At 44.0% G+C, this 19268-nt stretch overlaps 1 protein-coding gene across 7 annotated transcripts in view; it reads left to right on the top strand.

The window, feature by feature from the left end:
• Positions 1–20: 20 nt before the first annotated feature.
• The window catches only part of LOC107377230 (microtubule-associated protein tau), a 98708-nt gene continuing 79460 nt past the window's right edge, over positions 21–19268 (top strand). For all 7 annotated transcript variants that reach the window (XM_054747646.2, XM_054747651.2, XM_054747650.2 and 4 more), the window contains exon 1: positions 21–836. The gene's annotated coding sequence lies outside the window, so the exon portion shown is untranslated. The remainder of the gene's footprint in view (positions 837–19268) is intronic.

The following is a 19268-nucleotide window of genomic DNA, read 5'->3' as shown; positions in this document are numbered from 1 at the left end:
GAGATGAGCTTGGCTGGGCTCCATAGGCAAAGGCCCAGGTATGAGGTGCTTGCAAAGGGACCCAAACCCCAAGGGTGGCTCTAGGGTGGGACCCCAATAATCTTCTGGGCTGGGTAGTCTGGTTGTGCAATCACGAAAGATCTTTTGAATCACACTTTAGTTTGTCGTGGTATATTTGGCATGAGATCCACTGCCAGTTGTTAAGAAATCCACAGGACAGAATAGCATCTTGGCTCATAAGGGAACTCAAACTCCTCTACCATGGCAAGATGGTGGTTCAAGAATGAGTCCCACTGATGGAGATTGCTGGGGAGATGACAGTTTTGAGCCTCTGGAGTGGCTGCTGACCAGGACCAGGATAACCGGACTTTAATGAACAAAAACAAATACAGCTGGGTTCTGGAGCACAGTGGGGTTGCTTCCAAATGACATTCATCAAACAGCCTCATCTTGACTTTCCCAAAGCGTATTTCAACTTATTTCTCAACACCAAAATGTTGTATTGTAACATTTTTGAAAACTATATGTATCTTCACATTTTAAATTTAATCTCAGATGTTCCTCCTTTTCCCTCTTTATTCTGCTCGTCTAAAACCACGTCAGAGAAAACATCAGTTGCATTTACGTCTGGTCTCAATTGATGCTAGTCTCCCTATTGCGCTTGTATTCTGAAATTTACGGCAGCTTAATTTGCTGAAGGAGGCGGAGCTTCGGAGTCCCCATGCCTTGCGTTCATTGCCACCGTAGCTGCTTACACTCTCACACACACACGTACACACACACACACACATACAAGGGCATTAGTGTTGGAGCCGCTGAGCAGCTTAACCCTCCAGGTAAGAACCGAACCGTTTTATGTATCCATAACGGAGAAAATAAGCTTCATTGAAGTTAAAAACCCCTGGCACGAGCTGGGAGTTTGTGTCATTTGGAGCTCGCGCTGTAAAAGTTTGATGAACGTTCAGATCTGCAGCGGTGTGGTTGCTGTCATCTGTGGGGATTTTGTGACTTTACAGTGTTGATATATTTAGTGTTATGGCTTAATGTGCTGCTTTTTAAAATTTAGAAATATGAATGTAGAATAAAAAGAGGTTTTAATGGCACAAAAATCGGGGTTTTATTGGACTGTTGCGCCACTAATCCGCCTCTGTCGCCGCTGCGGCGGCGCCTTTTGTTCTGGTCCACGCCTGGATGGTGCTGAAACCGGCTTCCCTCTGCAGCATCCGATGCAGCAACATCCCCATGAGTGGAGAAGATGGGATTTTTATGCTAGAAGAGAATTTATGTTTAAACATTTTCATTAGAATTGCGATATTCAGGAGACGTTCATGCAGCCCAGCCCAGAAACGAAACCCTCAAAAGGTGGCATTGCTTCACGATCACTTCCATCAATCACCGAATTATGCAAAACATCACCTATCCCTCTGCTGTGGCTGCGTCTAATTCCCGGTTTGGGTTAAATGTGTTATAAAAAATGTGATGGTGTGCATACTGCATTGCCAATCAGCCGAGAAGGGAAGCAGGAGGGGAAACTGGAATGCATTCTGTTTTTTTTTTTACCTCCAATAATTAATTAAAAAAGTCCCAATTACCATCAGCAAAGCAGAAACTATTCACAGAAATTTGTTATGAAGGAGATTTATTGGTCAATTTGGTTTGATTCAATTTAAATAAATCAATTTATAACTATCTTGTTAATCACAGATGGGTTCACTAACAGCTTCAGTTTTAGAGATGGCGGAAGTCTCACAGGGTTGATGAGCTAACGGCTAGTTTGAGCATTGCTTTGGCCAAAGCGTGTTACAGTAATCTTAAAACAACCTTAATCTAATACATTTCTATTTTTGTATTGCATCTTTTTTTTTTTACTAGGGGTGTGCCGTGATATTTTTTGTTTAAAGATTTGTAAAACTTTGCATACGAGGATTTGTAGATGGGGGTGATGTGTCAAGATGTCTCCTATAGCAGCACACACCCCTATTAAGTAAGTAAATAAAGCTAGATGAATTTTGCGGTCAAACTTTTATTTTGAAAGGACTTACTACAGTTGTGCCAACCCTATACAAAGATTCTCATAACACGTTAAAGAGAATGATCATAAACATCCTCCGACAAGCAGAATGAATATTATTTTATAGATCTTTCCATCACCATCAATTTTGCTGACATGGTTATGTCTGCTAGCCTGGCAAGCCGTCCTGTGTCTGTAAATATTAATTCTGGCCACAACCCATAGACCGAGCTCAGTCGTGGGGCGGAATCTACTGTTGTCTTTCAAACTGTCTCCGCTTGCAGTTGGTCAGCATTAGGACTAGGGCTGGGCGATATGGACCAAAACGTATATCTCGATATCTTTTTGCTGAATTTCGATATACATCTCGATATTTTTCCTCCTGTAAATTATTTACAAGTGAACTCACTTCAAGCTGTCTTAAGAAACTATAAACATAAATCAGTAGATTAAATGCATAAAAATGTATTGATTCTTGTCAAACTTTAACCTTAGTGCCTATTCTCTACCAGTCTCAGCTTTAGAAGCACTGAAGAAGAAGAAGAAGAAGAAGAAAATATAATTTCTATAGCGTCTCTCAAGATAAAAATCACGAGGCGCTTCACAAAAACAAAAAATATAAAAAAGAATTTAGAAAATGGTTAAAAATATATTTAAAATGAGCAAAAAATAGACAATTGTGATAAAAAATGTTAAGAAAGAGAGAGAGTGAATAGAAAAGAGAGGAATCAGTGGATCCTGAGGAAGGTGGAATAGGTGGGGAGAGCAGAATAAAGAGAGAGGGTGAAGAAGGTCATACAAAAGCCAGCTTGAACAAGTGAGTCTTCAGCTGCTTTTTAAAGGAGACCACTGAGTCCACTGATCTCAGGCTCAGGGGGAGGGAGTTCCAGAGTCTGGGGGCCACAGCAGCAAATGATCTGTCACCTTTGGTCTTTATCCTGGTGCTGTGCACCACTCATGATGTCAGATCAGCATCTTGATGTGGCACACCAGTGAGGTGGGATGGATTATCTCAGCAAAGCACAGGTGCTCACTATCACACATTTAGACTGATTTGTGAACAATGTTTGAGAGAAATGGTAACATTGTGTATCTGGAATGAATTTTAGATCTTTAAGTCCATCTCATGAAAAATCAGAGCAGAAACAAAGGTGTTGCGTTTATACTTTTGTTGAGTGTAGATTGATAGATAGATGGATAGATAGATAGATAGATGGATAGATGGATAGATGGATGGATAGATACATGGATAGATAGATAGATCTTTTATCTTGTTTTGTGTGAAGACACATGCTTTTAAAGTTATGTATTTTACTGGTAAATAACTTCCAAATCGTCTGAGTTGTTGAAATAGAAAAAAATTGTGAAATAATCGCGATCGTGATTTTGCAAAAACAAAGTTGTGATAAGATTTTTTTCCATACCGCGCACCCGCACCTGCAAGCTTCTGTGAGGCCAGATTGGGCCGAGTCTCATCAACTGTAACTGGCCGACCTTAATCAGGACGCAGCTTGTTGCATCCACACACAACTCGTTTCCAGCACATACATGTGACTTTTAAATGTTTCCAAGCATCGGGAAACCCAATCCTTGTTATGTGTCCTGTTAAGTACATTTCCCGATGTCAGTTCTGTTTAGGTAAGCTGTCAAAGTCTCAAAACCCACAGAACCACTGAGCGCCCCACTGGAAATGAGACATCTTGGCTGCTTCTTGCACACAAAGGCTTGCATTGGAGCGGTGTTTGGAGTAAAGCTGGGATTGTTTGTGGGCCGACTGATCGTTTAAGGACACGGGACGCGTCCCGGTCTCCTGCTGCTCCACCTTCCTGAGGCTTTTTGTGCCACAGGTGCCTAATGAGAGCTGGCAGAACTGTGGTTTAGAAGGTGATTAAGTCTAATTCACAGATACGTCAGGGAAGTTGAATGGCACACTGACCTGCTTACGCCTTCTCAAATGCCCTGCTTCTTACTTATGACCTGCTGACTACTAAAACACATTTTATATGACTTGTAAAAGTCCTAATTGAGTATAAGATGTGGAGTATTTATCTCCTCGGTACATCCTGGCCTCTCTAATCATTCATCCACACCGTTTGCCCTTGCACCAGGGCCGAGTTTCCCCAAACAAGCCCTGACAGCCAGTGTCACATTTCATTCCTCGTGGATGACGCTCCCCGACAGATAGGAGGACACTCATGCGGGGCATTCTTTCAATGTTACTGGCATCTGTAATATTTTCAGAGGTTTGGAAACTTGTTAGATAATCCTCGAGGTCGGACAGCTCGTACATAAAGGGGCGTGCAAAATAACTGGAGTCCAGTTTGTTTGAATGCGTTCCATAAACCCTAAAAAAAACCCCGTCTATTTCAACAGGAAGTGCTAGCTCCAGCTCCGTGAGGTAATCACATATCCTTGAGCTTTTACTGACTCCTCGTGGTTTCACACCTCTAATTGAGGTGCAAGAATGCCAACATCTGGGCTGTTGACATCTTCTGGGTAATGTTGTGATGCAACCAGATGCTTTTCCATGAGCTTTAATGTTTGAAATGCTTTTAAATGGGAATTATTAGATTTGCAAGCTGGAAAACTTCATTATCATCATCATTTGTAAGTTAAATGTGGTGCAATTTAGTGTAAAAATCATTCAATTTACTGTATTTTTTGGAGTGTAAGTCGCACCGGCCATAAAATGTATAATGAAGAACAGTGTTTCCCCTAGAAACTTTTCCAGCTGTGGTGGTGGTGGTGGTGGTGTGTGTGTGTGTGTGTGGGGGGGGGGGGGGGGGGGGGGGGTATGACACGTCTCACCTTTATGTTAATATTGTTTTATTTGATGCACTCCACTTTGAACTGGACTAATCCAGCAACTGCTGCATTTTAATAACTAGTATTAAAGGCCAATACACCAATATTTACACAAGAATAATTTTTGTTTTAAACTTTCAGTGACACACTTTGCAGGGAGGATTTGGCATTTAATTTCTCTTGGCGTCTGGAAAAACATCTCCTTCTACCCCCCTTTATTTGACTTTCTGCCCCCTGTATTTTGGTCCAAGATCGTTACTGGGCTGGCCCCATTAAACACGTTCTACACCCCTGCTTAGTAGACTTAATGAAGTATTTTTAAGCCAGTATAAAAATGACTGAAACACATATTTACATATTTGGCATTATTGACCAATATCTTTGATTTAATGTATTTGTTAAGAACATCAAGATGCATTACGGTGAACATTATAATAAAGTAAAATTTTTCTAGTGCAGAGAGGAGACAACATACAGAAGCACTGATTTGATCTCATTTCAGAGAAAAATACAACAGGTCAGATGCACCCAATTTTTCAGTAAAATTAGAACATTAATATGCATGAAGTAATGCATCTGAACTCATGCTGTTGGAGCAATGAAATATGAAATACTAGAACCATTTTATTTTGATTTGATTAAACTGATTTTTTCCTAAAGTTGACATTTTTCCCACACACAGTTAAACAAAACAATGCTGATTAAGGTGTGTGTGTGTGTGTGTGTGTGTGTGTGTGTGTGTGTGTGTGTGTGTGTGTGTGTGTGTGTGTGAGAGAGAGATAGAGAGGGAGAGAGAGTTAAAATAAAAAAAAACCCGACCGGAGCGGAGGCAGTGACCGACGCATGCACAAGCCGTTTTCAGCTCTGTCTTGTCAAATGCACCACGTACGTTACGAAAAAAGTCACTTTAAATATTCAACCGAAAGAGAGGTGAGCTGAAGAAAACCTAGGGAGTACTGAAGAAACGTGAGCAACAGTGAAGCAAGCACAGAGAGATCTGTTACTGTCTGTGGCCCTGTCCACACGTAGCCGGGGATCTGCCAAAACGTAGATATTTGTCTACGTTTTGGCCTGTCATCCACACAAAAACGGAGTTTTTTCACACGAAAACGGATCTTTTTAAAAACTCCGGCCAAAGTGAAGATCTGCATTTTCTCCGTTTTGGGTGTCTGCGTGTGGACGGACAAAACTGGAGTTTTAAGGTCCGCAGCGTCACTTTCCGCGACAAAAAATGCTGACATCACGTGTGCGACCTGTGTTTACACTAGTCGACAGCATGGAAGCCCTCAGAGCTGCGCTCTGTCACTACCCGATCCATCAATTGTCCAAGCGCTTTCTGCTCGTTTGTTTTTGCAAGCGGGATTACTGCTCCTTGCGGAAGACCACAGACGAAGGATGAGGTTAGGAACGGGGGAAGTACTGCCGCCTACAGGTCTGGCATGTCCTTAACAACGTATTTATCCGGGTACGTGTGGACAGAGTTTGTTTTTAAAACGCGGTGGTTTGGATGCAAGTTTTTGGAGGGGCGGATATTCGTTTTCAAAAAACCCCGGCTACGTGTGGACTAGGCCTGTGTGTGTATCTCTCTGTGCGTGTGCGCGTGGATGCAGGGGCCAGACTGAGCTTCCGGCTGCAGTTTTGTGTGTAGGGAGGGGCGGACAGTTACCCAATGAGGATTTTCCTTCAGCACGATTACAGATATTTACGAGTTTTACTTGTTTCATGCACGTATTCGTCAAAAATGCTTAATCCATACTCAGATGAGTATCTGGCTCATCCCTAGCTGTAACCATCCTGCCCTGCCTCCTCCTCCTTGCTGCCTGCCGGCTGTGATCACAAGCAACAACACAGTAGTTCCCGCTGCTTCTTCAGGAAACAACACACACACAAAAAAATCTATAAAATGGGATCTTGTAGGCGTGGCGCTGGGATTTCAGCCGTGGTGGGCTGCCACGGCTACGCCTATGTAAGGGAAACACTGAAGAAGAAAAAAAACATATGTAAGTCACACTGGACTATAAGTCCACGATGGACTGGCACTCTGTCCAGGGTGTACCCTGCCTGATTGCCCATTGACCGCTGGAGATAGGCACCAGCCCCCCGTGACCCTACATGGACAAGCGGGCTCAGACAATGGATGGATGGATGGACTATAAGTCGCATTTTGGGGGGAAATTTTATTATTTTTCTTACAAAATCTGAGACAAAGCGCTCACATTGCAAGACAAGTACCGGTAACAATAATAGAATAAACAATCAGGGCGCAGCAGCGTGCCACGGTCTCCAGCAGAGGATGGCGGTGTTTCAAACCCTCCCAGCGGGTGGGGAGAGCTCATTCCTGGGTCCGAGCCAGCTCGCAGGAGCGCCACAGGCTGCAGCAGGTGATGGCGGGGCAGAGGAGCTGAAACCTGGGTCGGTTCCAGTGCGCAATGGCGCGCAACAGGCTCTAGCAGATGATGGCTGTGTGTTTTTTATTCCCAGCGGGGCAGGGGGGCTCATTCCTGGTCCGGAGCCGGCCTACAGCAGCAGTGCAGTATAGCCTACATAATTTGGTATATAAGTCGCTCCGGAGTACAAGTCGCAGGACCGCCCAGACTATGAATAAAAGTGCGACTCATAGTCCGGAAAATACGGTATTTAAGATCAGTGGCATAGCCAAAAACCTATTTGTGGGCGGACCTAAGAAAAAGGGTTGGGCCCAGTAAATGTTAACAAATACAAGTATATTGCATAAAAAAAAATATATATATATATATACATGTATGTATGTATGTATATATGTATGTATGTATATATATATGTGTGTGTGTGTGTTATTTTTTCCCGTGGGGGGTGATTACATGGCACTGGATTTTCAGCCTTGGCGCAGCGCCATGCCTGAGCCTATGTAGGGGGAACACTGGCTCCTCTAACTTCTCAGGGTCTTTTTCACAAGTAAAGGACAGATGGAGCGAGAGATCGATAGGCGGATTGGTGCAGGGGTTGTACCGGTCTGTTGTCGTGAAGAGAGAGCTGAGCTGGAAGGATGTGCTCCTAAATTAATTGTGATATTTTGGTTTATAAAAACGCTTGCATAACTTGATGTAAAATTTAGAAGTTCTGAGCTGTTTTAGCACTTTAGCTAGTCTTGACTAGTAGTTAGCTCATCAACCCTACAGGGAAAGACAGTTTAGTCCTTTTTTTAAACAACTTTCACAGAGAAAATACACTTGTATATGACCATATTATCCCCTGCTCAGTCTCATGCAATAAAGATTTCCAGTTTGATTTATTCCTGTATGTTAAATCTCTGATTTCATTCTAAGTTTTTGTTTCCATGAAGTTTGAGGTCCTGAACAGGCCCCTTGGGAAACATACGTTTCAGAACAATCCCTTCTCTTGTCCGTCAGTCTGAGCTATTTTAGGATTTTGTGGTTTGTTCTTGAGGCAGCAGCACACGTAAAGCTGGACTCATTTTTACAGACCAACCCCAAACAACCACAAATGAGCCTTAGCATCTGCCTGAAGGGGTCACAGAGCTGCCATTAGCCTAGCGCAAAAGCTAAGCTAAGTAGTTCTTTATGGTTTCCAGATGTGAAAGCTAAACAGTTGGGCTGTTTTCCTCCTCATCCTTTGACAAACAGAGCTCTGACAAAGTTTTTTACTACAACACACTGAGGGAAGTGTTAGGGAGGGCTGAATGAGGCTCATTGTTAAAACTAGATCAGGTTGCTTCTCACTTTAATGAACTTTCTTTGTGTCACATCAGTGTTCCACTTCACCCGTTGGTTAAAAATGTCATGGAGATAAATCCCCAAGGATTCAAGAGTAAATCCCTTCTCAGGAGTTGGGGAATTCTCATGTGCTAAGTGTGTTTTTGTTTGAACGGATTTGTCTGATTTTTGGGAACGCTTTGAGAAGCCGGTGTGAAACACAGAAACAGATGGGAGTGCATGGATGTACGGGTGGGACATCACGCTCTCTGGGAGTCTGTCTTTGACACAACTGCAGGAACACAACAGCTGGCTGTGTTCTGGTGGACATCTTGGATGGTTTCCAGGAAGAGTATATTTTCTGGGAATCCAGGAAGCGGAAACTTTCTGCTTGTATAAATTGGCTTCTATAAATCCACAATAAGGAGCGTTATATCCAACGTAACACACCTGGGCTTACATTTTGGACCATTGTTTCCATCATCCTGGTACGTAGCTCATTAATGAAAACCAGAGGAATGAAGAATTCACGAGGATCCTCCAGCCCAGACTGACTGTGTTGTTTTGACAGTGCCCACTGCTTTATTGGGGCCATCAGGGCCCCTCGTACCCATGGCAACCCCTGCCATGGAAACCACCTCTCTCAAAGGAATGACCCTTTTGAGTAACAGTGTGTGGACCCTCTGTGTAGTGAGAGGATACAGGCAAATGTGTAGAAAATGACATTCTTTCCTGTTCATTTTGACCTGAGATTACCCCGAGTAGAATTAAACATTTGACCCTTTTGCACAGTTGAGTCTTTTTAATTTCTACAAACTTCGATCAGAGTGCCAGGAGAGTTTTTACTTATTTAGATTCCCAATCTAAATAAAAGGTGACTACTAGTGAGCTTTAAATGTCTATGGTTAATTGAGTTATCCCCAGCGACACTTGTCTAAGTCAGCGAAAGGAGCCATTCGATTTATTTTGGAGCCACAACAGATGTGGGTGAATGCCTTCTGGGTAGAGAAAGTGTTGTTCTCTACAATGAGCTTTGTGACAAAGAGAAATTTTAATTTCTGCTTGACCTGATTTGGGGGGGGGGGGGGGGGGGTACTCTTTTAGGGCTGACAGTAGCTGGTGATGAACTGGTCATTAACTCAAGAGCTCACAGACTCAAGAGCCTTACCTTTCTGTGACAGATTTGGTGTTTGGGTTTGGCCTTTTTGATGCCCATTTAAATAAATGTAAAGCCAGTATTTCTCTAGGTTGTGACTGCCTGACAACACACAATGGCGAGCAAATGTGCAAGGCTTGAGTTTGAACCACTGTGAATTGGTTCCTATGGCAGTAATCCTGTAGCCTATCTAGACGCACAATAGAAGCAAAAAGATTTTGTTCCGCATGTCGGTCTAGCCACGCTCCATTGGAACATCCTCAGCCCTGACCAGTCTGACGTGCCATTCACAGCACTCTCTTTGTTTGATGGGCCAATGACAGCACTCTTTCACTTTGGTGGGCCATTCACAGCTCTCTCTTTTTTTGGTGGGCCAATCACATCACTCTCTTTGTTTGGTGGGCCAATCACAGCACTCTTTGTTTGGTGGGCCAATCACAGCACACTCTTTTGGGCCATTCCCATCTGTACCGGGTTGGCCCGGGCCGGGTAGCTTAGGTTGTTTACATATCTGGGTGGCCTGGTATTTTTCTGGGCCAACCAAGGCTCATTCTCAGCCCTCTTCTCGAGGGGGTCTGCTTCAGGCCGACCCGGGCCAACACACCCACTGCTGACAGCAAATTCACACCTTCCATTAGAGCAAGCCTCTGATTGGTGGGTAGAATCAGCTCACATGGGCTTAAGACAAGGATGTGTGGAATCAACCGGGCCAGACTGGGGCCGACTGGGGCTACCCGGCCCGGTACAGATGGGAATTGCCCATTTGTTTGGTGGGCCAATCACGGCACTCTCTTTGTTTGGTGGGCCAATCACATCACTCTCTTTTTTTTTTGGTGGGCCAATCACAGCACTCTCTTTGTTTGGGGGCCAATCACAGCAATCTCTTTGTTTGGTGGGCCAATCACAGCGCTCTTTCACTTTGGTGGGCCAATCACATCACTCTCTTTGTTTGGTGGGCCAATCACATCACTCTCTTTGTTTGGTGGGCCAATCACAGCACTCTCTTGGTTTGGTGGGCCAATCACAACACTCTGTTTGGTGGGCCAATCACAGCACTCTCTTTGTTTGGTAGGCCAATCACAGCACTCTCCTTGTTTGGTAGGCCAATCACAGCACTCTCCTTGTTTGGTAGGCCAATCACAGCACTCTCTTGGTTTGGTGGGCCAATCACAGCACTCTTTGTTTGGTGGGCCAATCACAGCTCTCTCTTTGTTTGGTGGGCCAATCACAGCACTCTTTTTTTGGTGGGCCAATCACAGCACTCTCTTGGCTAGGTAGGCCAATCACAGCACTCTTTCACTTTGGTGGGCCAATCACAGCGCTCTCTTTGTTTGCTGGGCCAATCACAGCACTCTCTGTTTGGTGGGCCAATCACATCACTCTCTTTGTTTGGTAGGCCAATCACAGTGCTCTTTCACGTTGGTGGGCCAATCACAGCACTCTCTTGGTTTGGTGGGCCAATCACAGCACTCTTTGTTTGGTGGGCCAATCACAGCACTCTTTGTTTGGTGGGCCAATCACATCACTCTCTTTGAATGGTGGGCTAATCACAGCACTCTCTTGGTTTTGTTGGCCAATCATATCACTCTCTTTGTTTGGTGGGCCAATCACATCACTTTCTTGGTTTGATGGGCCAATCACAGCACTCTCTTGGTTTGGTGGGCCAATAATATAATTCTCTTTGTTTGGTAGACCAATCACAGCACTCTCTTTGTTTGGTAGACCAATCACAGCACTCTCTTTGTTTGGTAGACTAATCACAGCACTCTCTTTGTTTGGTGGGCCAATCACAGCACTCTCTTTGTTTGGTGGGCCAATCACAGCACTCTCTTTTTTTTTTGGTAGGCCAATCACAGCACTCTCTTTGTTTGGTGGTCCAATCACAGCACTCTCTTTGTTTGGTGGGCCAATCACAGCGCTATTTCACTTTGGTGGGCCAATCACAGCACTCTCTTTGGTGGGCCAATCACATCACTCTCTTTGTTTGGTGGGCCAATCACGTCACTCTCTTTGTTTGATGGGCCAATCACAGCACTCTCTTGGTTTGGTAGACCAATCACAGCACTCTCTTAGTTTGGTGGGCCAATCACAGCACTCTCATGGTTTGGTGGGCCAATCACAGCACTCTCATTGTTTGGTGGGCCAATCACAGCACTCTCTATGTTTGGTGGGCCAATCACAGCACTCTCTTTGTTTGGTGGGCCAATCACAGTACTCTCTTGGTTTGGTGGGCCAATCACAGCACTCTCTTTGTTTGCTGGGCCAATCACAGCACTCTTTCACTTTGGTGGGCCAATCACAGCCCTCTTCTTATTTTGTTGGCCAATCACAGCGCTCTCTAGTTTTGGTTGGCCAATGACAATGCTCTCTTTGTTTGGTGGGCCAATCACAGCACTCTCTTTGTTTGGTGGGCCAATCACAGCACTCTCTTTGTTTGGTGGGCCAATCACAGCACTCTTTCACTTTGGTGGGCCAATCACAGCTCTCTCTTTGTTTTGTTGGCCAATCACAGCGCTTTCTAGTTTTGGTTGGCCAATCACAGCACTCTCTTTGTTTGGTTGGCCAATCACAGCGCTCTCTAGTTTTGGTTGATCAATCATAGCGCTGTCTTGGATTGGTTGTCCAATCACAGCGCTCTCTAAGTTTGGTTGGCCCAACCACAGTGCTCTGTCGGTTTCATGGTCGAGTTGTTACTGCAGCTGAGCAAAACTAAGATGGCAGTGGCTCGTTTGAAGCAGCTTTGGAATCAACTTTGGATTATTTAAACTTGGGCTTTTCTTTGAGTCGAGTCTGCATCACAGTGCCTAAAACAAGCAAGGCAGCTATTCTAAAAGAATATAATTAGCTAAAATGTCACTCTTCAAAAATGTTGTCTCTGGTCAGTCACAACTTGGTTTAACAAGTCACCAAACATTCCTAAATCTGTCACTTTTCTTCAACAGCCCTGGAAATTGAATTCAGGAAAGTTCCATCCTCCCACAAGCGTCACAACCCGTGAGCGCTACTCATGATTGTTGTGTTCATGTGGTTAATACATGTGTTTCTAAGTCAGAACATTTTTTTGTGTTTTTTTTATTCTCATCCAAAATAAGTACTTTTATAAATCAAGCCTATTTGTGTTTTTAGGTTTTCATTTAAAATAAGCAACTATAAAAAGTTGGTAAAGTGCATATAGTTCATACAAAACAGTCTAGTGCTTTGGTGTCCCTTGATACATTGTTCCCACACTGATGACTAATCGAGTTAAATAATCACGATTTTAATATTTGTCTAAATAACCACGTTCATGTTTTGCAACAGAAATGATGGAAGTGGATACATTTGCTGCAAAACCAACACTTATGCGGTTGTGTCAGGTGTTCGATGGTTGACCTCCAAGAATCAGTTTCCTTTTCCGTGCATATGAACATCAGTTACTGAGTTACAGATGATCTTTCTTCATTGGCAGTTTACCCAGTTGGTTTGATGATTCTGGGTTTTGATCATGGGTTTTGTAAATCAACAAGAGACCTCTAATGCACAAACATGCCTCCTTGTTGATACCAGCATGATTCCTCTGCCCACACAGGAAGTTCAAAGCAGGTTCACTCAGCTCTGATGTTATCTCAGTGAACGTCTATGCTGCAATCTCATCTTCCCTCTCAGCTGTAATGCTATAAGTTTTACACACATTGTAATTTATCGTATCAGTAGTATGTAAGGTCTCTAGCTTTCCCCGCTTTTAGAGTTTAAACCCTTCAGATTGCTTATTATTGATTTCTCTTTCCCAATCCTCCTTTACCTCTGCTCACCTGTGGGGGAAAAGGAGGAGAAGGAGATTGCTTGTGGATCTGTCCACATTCAGATGCTAATCCGAAGCCATATGTTTTATTTGGGACGTTGTAATTCCCTCCTGCCCTTAGCTGCTATTGACCTCATGCTTAACTTTCACCAGGTTGCTTTGCACAGTGTTGGAAATTTGCTTCAATTTTACAGGTAGTACCACCAGTTAGCGTATTGCCATTAGCTTTAGGGATTTCTCTAACACACGTTAGTTTTTAATAAAACATCTCTGTATTGTGAAATGGAGTTTAAAGGCTTCAGGACTGATGAGCTAATGGCTAGTCTGAGTGCACCCAGGACTAAAGCCTGATTCATGCTTCTCCATCAGCTCCAAAAGGGAGAGACACACGCACGGACGGAGACGTTTTGCTCTCATACTTCTCCGTCTCCTGGGTATTGTTGCAAAGCAATTCCCCGCCAGGACACCAGGGGGCGTAGCGCTGTTCTGTGGTATCCTGTCATGTATCCGGTCCAAGATAGTGTGTTCATATTGTGTTTTTCGTATATAAGAGACTTTATAACAGACAAATTTGTCCCTCGTTCTCCTCCACCTCTTCATGCGCTCGCCACCTCTAAACCCACGTCTCCTGTCATTTCTGTCCACAAATAAAATGTTTGCTGCGCATCTTTTCACTCCTCCAGTTGCGGGGAATTAAACATTCATGTTTTTAGAGTTTTTTTGCGAGGTATTCTTCAAGCTTCTCTGTGTCTGCCGCTAGTTATCCTCGGCTCTCTTTATGTTTTTGAGGGCGCAATGGAACCACTCCAAACTGGACGATGCTGCACTGAGGTAATGGTGGAAAGTACCTATCAAACAGCTCCAATCTGTAAAGTTTCATTCCAGTTTGAGATTTGAGATTGTATTAGCAAGCTGCTAATGCTACCCCTAAATGGTGCATTTTCTGTTCATCCATGGTCCAAGTCTGATAAAAATCACTTCATATTTCTGTCAAAATAACCAGTCTTTAAAAGATGTTTAACATTCCGTTTGCAATGAATGAAATCTCTGAGATCTGATTATCATAAATTTTCTAATTAAACGGTTTTGCTGACCGAAGTAGTTTTTTTTCTGCTTGTTTCATTAAATAGTTCTGATGGTCGATACAGGGTAAGAGGGTTTCCACGCTTTCTTATGTGTCTTGTACCTTCTCACACTGCAGTCATTGATAGGTTCAGACACAATCTATTGAAAGTAACTCCTCATTCTTGGGGCAATGAACCATCCCCCATAATAGTCCTATTTTACTCCACGACCTCTCAGCTTGCCCAGTCAAAGAGCCTTTTACCCGGATGTGTTGGGGGTTTTTCCAAACTGCCAACAGATCAAATAAAACACGTGATTTACACGTAACATCAGAATAGATGGAGTTTAGCTCCCACTCAAATGAGTGGGAACTTTTCTCAGACATGCTTTCTAAGTGCCTACACCTAAACTTGTGTGTGTGTGTGTGTGTGTGTGTGTGTGTGTGTGTGTGTGTGTGTGTGTGTGTGTGTGTGTGTGTGTTTGTGTGTGATTTAAAAGACTTATATGATATTTCGTGTTATGACGTTGAATTGATCATTTAAAGCAGCGTTACCTTTAAAATAAGTGTCCCTTCATTAATGTTACTTAGTGCAATATTTAACATTAATGAACTATTAAATAATTAGCAACTACTTAACCATATTATGTAATGCATTACTAAGCAGACCCCCCCTTCCCAGCCCTTTGTCCTAACCTTAAGAACACTTATTAACAATACCAGGAACGTTAATAAAGGAACCCTTTGTTTATTAATGCTTAATAATGCACTAAGTAACGCAATAAAGTGACCGTTATTGTACAGTGTTACCACATTTAGTGTATTTCTTTTGTGTGTTGCTATTGAAACTGACCACTAGGTGGCAGCGTTTTTACCGCTTTCATTCTGACGGAACAGCGAGGTCTCGTAATAACAAGATGTGTCTTGGAAGATTCTGGCCAGAGTTTCCCAAGTAGAGTTAGTCTTAAAAATTACAAATATCATCTGGCTTTTGTTATTGCATAATATCATATTGTGATTTATATCATATCGCCAGATTATTGCCATACACACCCCCATATGACACATTTGCTGAATTAAGAATAAAAAAGCATTAAACAAAAGCATTGACAGTTTTTCTGCTAAATGATGGACTTTGTTTCATGAAATGAGTATAAAATTACCAACTGACTTTCTGAATGAGTTTAACAAGGATAGCCAATGATTTTGGGACATTATGGTAAAAATGGCCTGTATTTGATATAGCGCCTTCTAGAGCTCTTGGAACCCCCCAAGGCGCTTTGCAACACAGTCATTCACCCATTCAAACACACATTCACACACTGGTGGGGATGACGGAGGCGAGGCTGCCGAGCACTGGCGCCACCAGTCCCTCCGACCACCACCAGCAGGCAACGTGGGTTAAGTGTCTTGCCCAAGGACACAACGACAGCGACGGACTGTTCGGGGCTCGAACCTGCAACCTTCCGATTACGGGGCGAGCACTTAACTCCTGTGCCACCGTCGCCCCATTATAAAGACCTCTGGTAATTGAAAACCCTTATAAAGCTATTGAGTGGTCTTGGTGCATCATGATGATAGTTAGCAGTTACAATCAAGTCTTAAAGTTGGGGCAAAAAAGTCACTAGAACATTAAATAAAATAGCGGAAAACCGTAAAATAGCTGTGATTTGTTGTTCTAGGGCAGCGGTAGCTCAGGAGGTCATCGGAAGGTTGCAGGTTCGATACCGGCTCTGGACAGAGAATTCTGCTGTTGGGTCCTTGGGCAAGACACTTAACCCACCCTGCCTGCTGGTGGCGGTCAAAGGGACTGATGGCGCCTGTGTGTGGCAGCCTCGCCTCTGTCAGTGCGGCCCGGGGCAGCTGTGGCTACATCGTAGCTCATCACCACCAGTGTGTGTGAATGTATGAATGATACACTGTAGTGTAAAGCGCTTTGGAGTCTTCTGACCTTGAAAGGTGCTATACAAGTGCGTGTCATTTATCATTTATATAAGAACGATAAGGCCTTTATTTCTTGACATCACCTCATTACCCTCATTTTTTTGTGCTTTCCTCAGTTCAGATCAGACAGAACCTCATCAGAGTTTTATTCGTCCACATTCTCACCACTAACTCAGCACAGCATTGCACTTTTCAAGCCAAAAGTCCCAGAATGCATTTCATCGGGCTCGATTGTTCTCCAACTCAGCTATTTCCTGTTCATCCCTTCAACAGACACAGAAACCGGTATGGATCTCAGCTACTAAGTGAGAAAACTTGGAAGACTCAATCTGCTTTGACGTGTTGACAACGAGGCTTGGTCTAGTTGGACATCAATCTGTGTGTGTGTGTGTCTGTGTCTGTGTGTGTGTGTGTGTGTGTCTGTGTGTGTGTGTGTGTGTTCACATATGTCTGATTCAGTTGTGCAGAGCCAAAGCAACACCCAGTCAGTTTCATGTGTGCCGGTGTCAGTCTGCTGCAGAGCTGACACCGGCACTGCTCCCAGCTCCTTCCTGATGGACGGACTCACCTGCGACGGGTTCATTTGGTCTTCCCCTGCAGCAACGTCACTTTTCCTTTGGATGAATCATGAATCACCCCATTAATGAAGTGACATCTCTTGCAGAATACCTTTTGATTAACCCAGATTTAAGGCAGAATGTTAAATGTTTTCTTCATTATTTAGAATTTATCAAATTAATAGGAACTTCTTGTCATTGTTATTATCTGTCATCTGTGGCCCAAACAGTAGGCTATAAGATCTTCTGTACATGTTTAATGTAAAATTTCTACCTGAACTACTAGATTGATTTTGTTGAACCTTTCTGAAAGTCATCTTTAGACGCACGCCTACAACTGATTCATGATGGCTGCTGGTCTTGTATTTCATGGCATTGAAACGTGTCGTTGCCAATTAAGAGCTCTGCCATCACAGTTCTTGGATCTTCTTTCTTCTTCCGCCTTTGTTTCCAAAATAAGCTGTTACCGTGGTGAATTATTTCTGTGTCATGGTAACAAGGTGCTGTCACTGCAGCTCATGTTGGGTCTTCAGCTTTCTAGTGTCACTATCCTTTGAGTTTGGGGGGGTAAAGTCATGGAGATTTGTTGGACCTGAAGCCTTTCCCTCATCAGAATCAGAATCAGAATGAGCTTTATTGCCAGCGCTCCAGTGACCCAGAGCATAGGAACTTGACTCCTGAATCCTCCAACGGGAGCTGCCAGTGTACAGTGCTCAGCCAGCTGCAGTCAAACAGGTGGGAGGGAAAGAGGAGGGCCAGAGAGCACATTGAGTTTCCTGCAGGTTGATGACCTCGAAGCAGAAGTCACAATCTGAAGGCAGGGGGGGGGGGGGAAGGTCGGGTCACAGCATCTGTCTACATTCCTCCTTTCATGGGGGTTGATATTGATGGCAGCTTTGGAGGCTGCCTTGGCGTCAGATTAGGATAACAAGACTTTGTTTAGGGCAGACAGAGATAATTGTCCTCTCTGCCTTGGAGTCTATTATGTGATCATTCATGTCCACCAGTGAAGCCAATTTATGCGTTCTAAACATCCCCACACCGTCCGGCGACCCTCTCCGAGATGACATCCATCTTGCGCACTAACACAGGCAATGCCTCGAGGACATTGTCCAGTTTACGATTCACCTCGAGTAACGTCCCAGTCTGTGAGGTCACCGCACGGGCGGCACATTCCGTGGGTACGGGTCGCACTCCAATCGCTCCCGTCTTCCCAAATTTCCAGAAAACCAGATATCCACCCACTCCAATCAGAAGAAATCCAATGATCATCAGGCCGAATATCCACAACTCTTCCACGTCCTCGATGGACAACTGAGAGAGGCACACGATTCGCCAGACCTCCCAAGAATCAAGTGCATATCCCGCTGCGTATGTCCCTTGAGGACAGGTGGGAGCCCCCTTCTCCGTTCTCATCGTAGATAAAATCTTAACAATCGCATTGAATGACCAGTTAATTAAGTCCATTTTCCAAAAAGAAGTAGTGATTTTCAGGAGGAATGCAAAGAAGTGCTCTGTAGGCAGACAGGACAGAGAGCCTTGGGAAAAGCAGATAAGGGAGCTGAAGCAAAAGCGTCTGTACTCTCTGAGAGCCGGATAAGAAGAAAGGTGCTGTCACTGCAGCTCATGTTGGGTCTTCAGCTTTCTAGTGTCACTATCCTTTGAGTTTGGGGGGGGGGGGGGGGGGGTTAGTGTTTGCAAATTAAAGTACTGGAGATTTGTTGGACCTGAAGCCTTTCCCTCATGTTCTGTAACTGGACACAACAGCAGATCCGAGTTTACAGCAGGACACAGTAGTAATCAGATAGACATGTCCTGAGCTCCAAGCATGCACACGTCAAATGATGAATGACCTCACCCTTCAATCCCTCAAGTGCAGGAAGTCATTACGCTTTCACCGAACCGAAGGTCTCAGTGCATCGAACCTGTGATGCTGCCCTACTTTTTGTTCATAACAACTCCTGCTTCGGTCCTCACTTCATCCTGTTATGTTAATGAAAGACACTTTGCCAACATCCTCTAAGCCCTCGAGTCCTGGAGATGCTGTACGCTCATCCAGTGTCTCGCTCTGACCACAATATTGCCGTATCACTTACACTAATAGCCTGCACTCAGAGCACCTCGAGGTGAAAGCCTCGCTGAGACACTTCCTCCCCACACAGGAAATCTGTGGATGGATTTCAAACACGACCTCCTCTCTTTGCTGTTTAAAGCACAGTAAGTTTGAGTGTATTGATCCGTTGTTTCCCGACATCATCA

Source organism: Nothobranchius furzeri, chromosome 2 (genome assembly GCF_043380555.1).
Source record: "Nothobranchius furzeri strain GRZ-AD chromosome 2, NfurGRZ-RIMD1, whole genome shotgun sequence".
Taxonomy (NCBI): Eukaryota; Metazoa; Chordata; class Actinopteri; order Cyprinodontiformes; family Nothobranchiidae; genus Nothobranchius; species Nothobranchius furzeri.
Note: the sequence above shows the minus strand (reverse complement) of the source record. Positions and strands in the feature narration are given on the sequence as shown.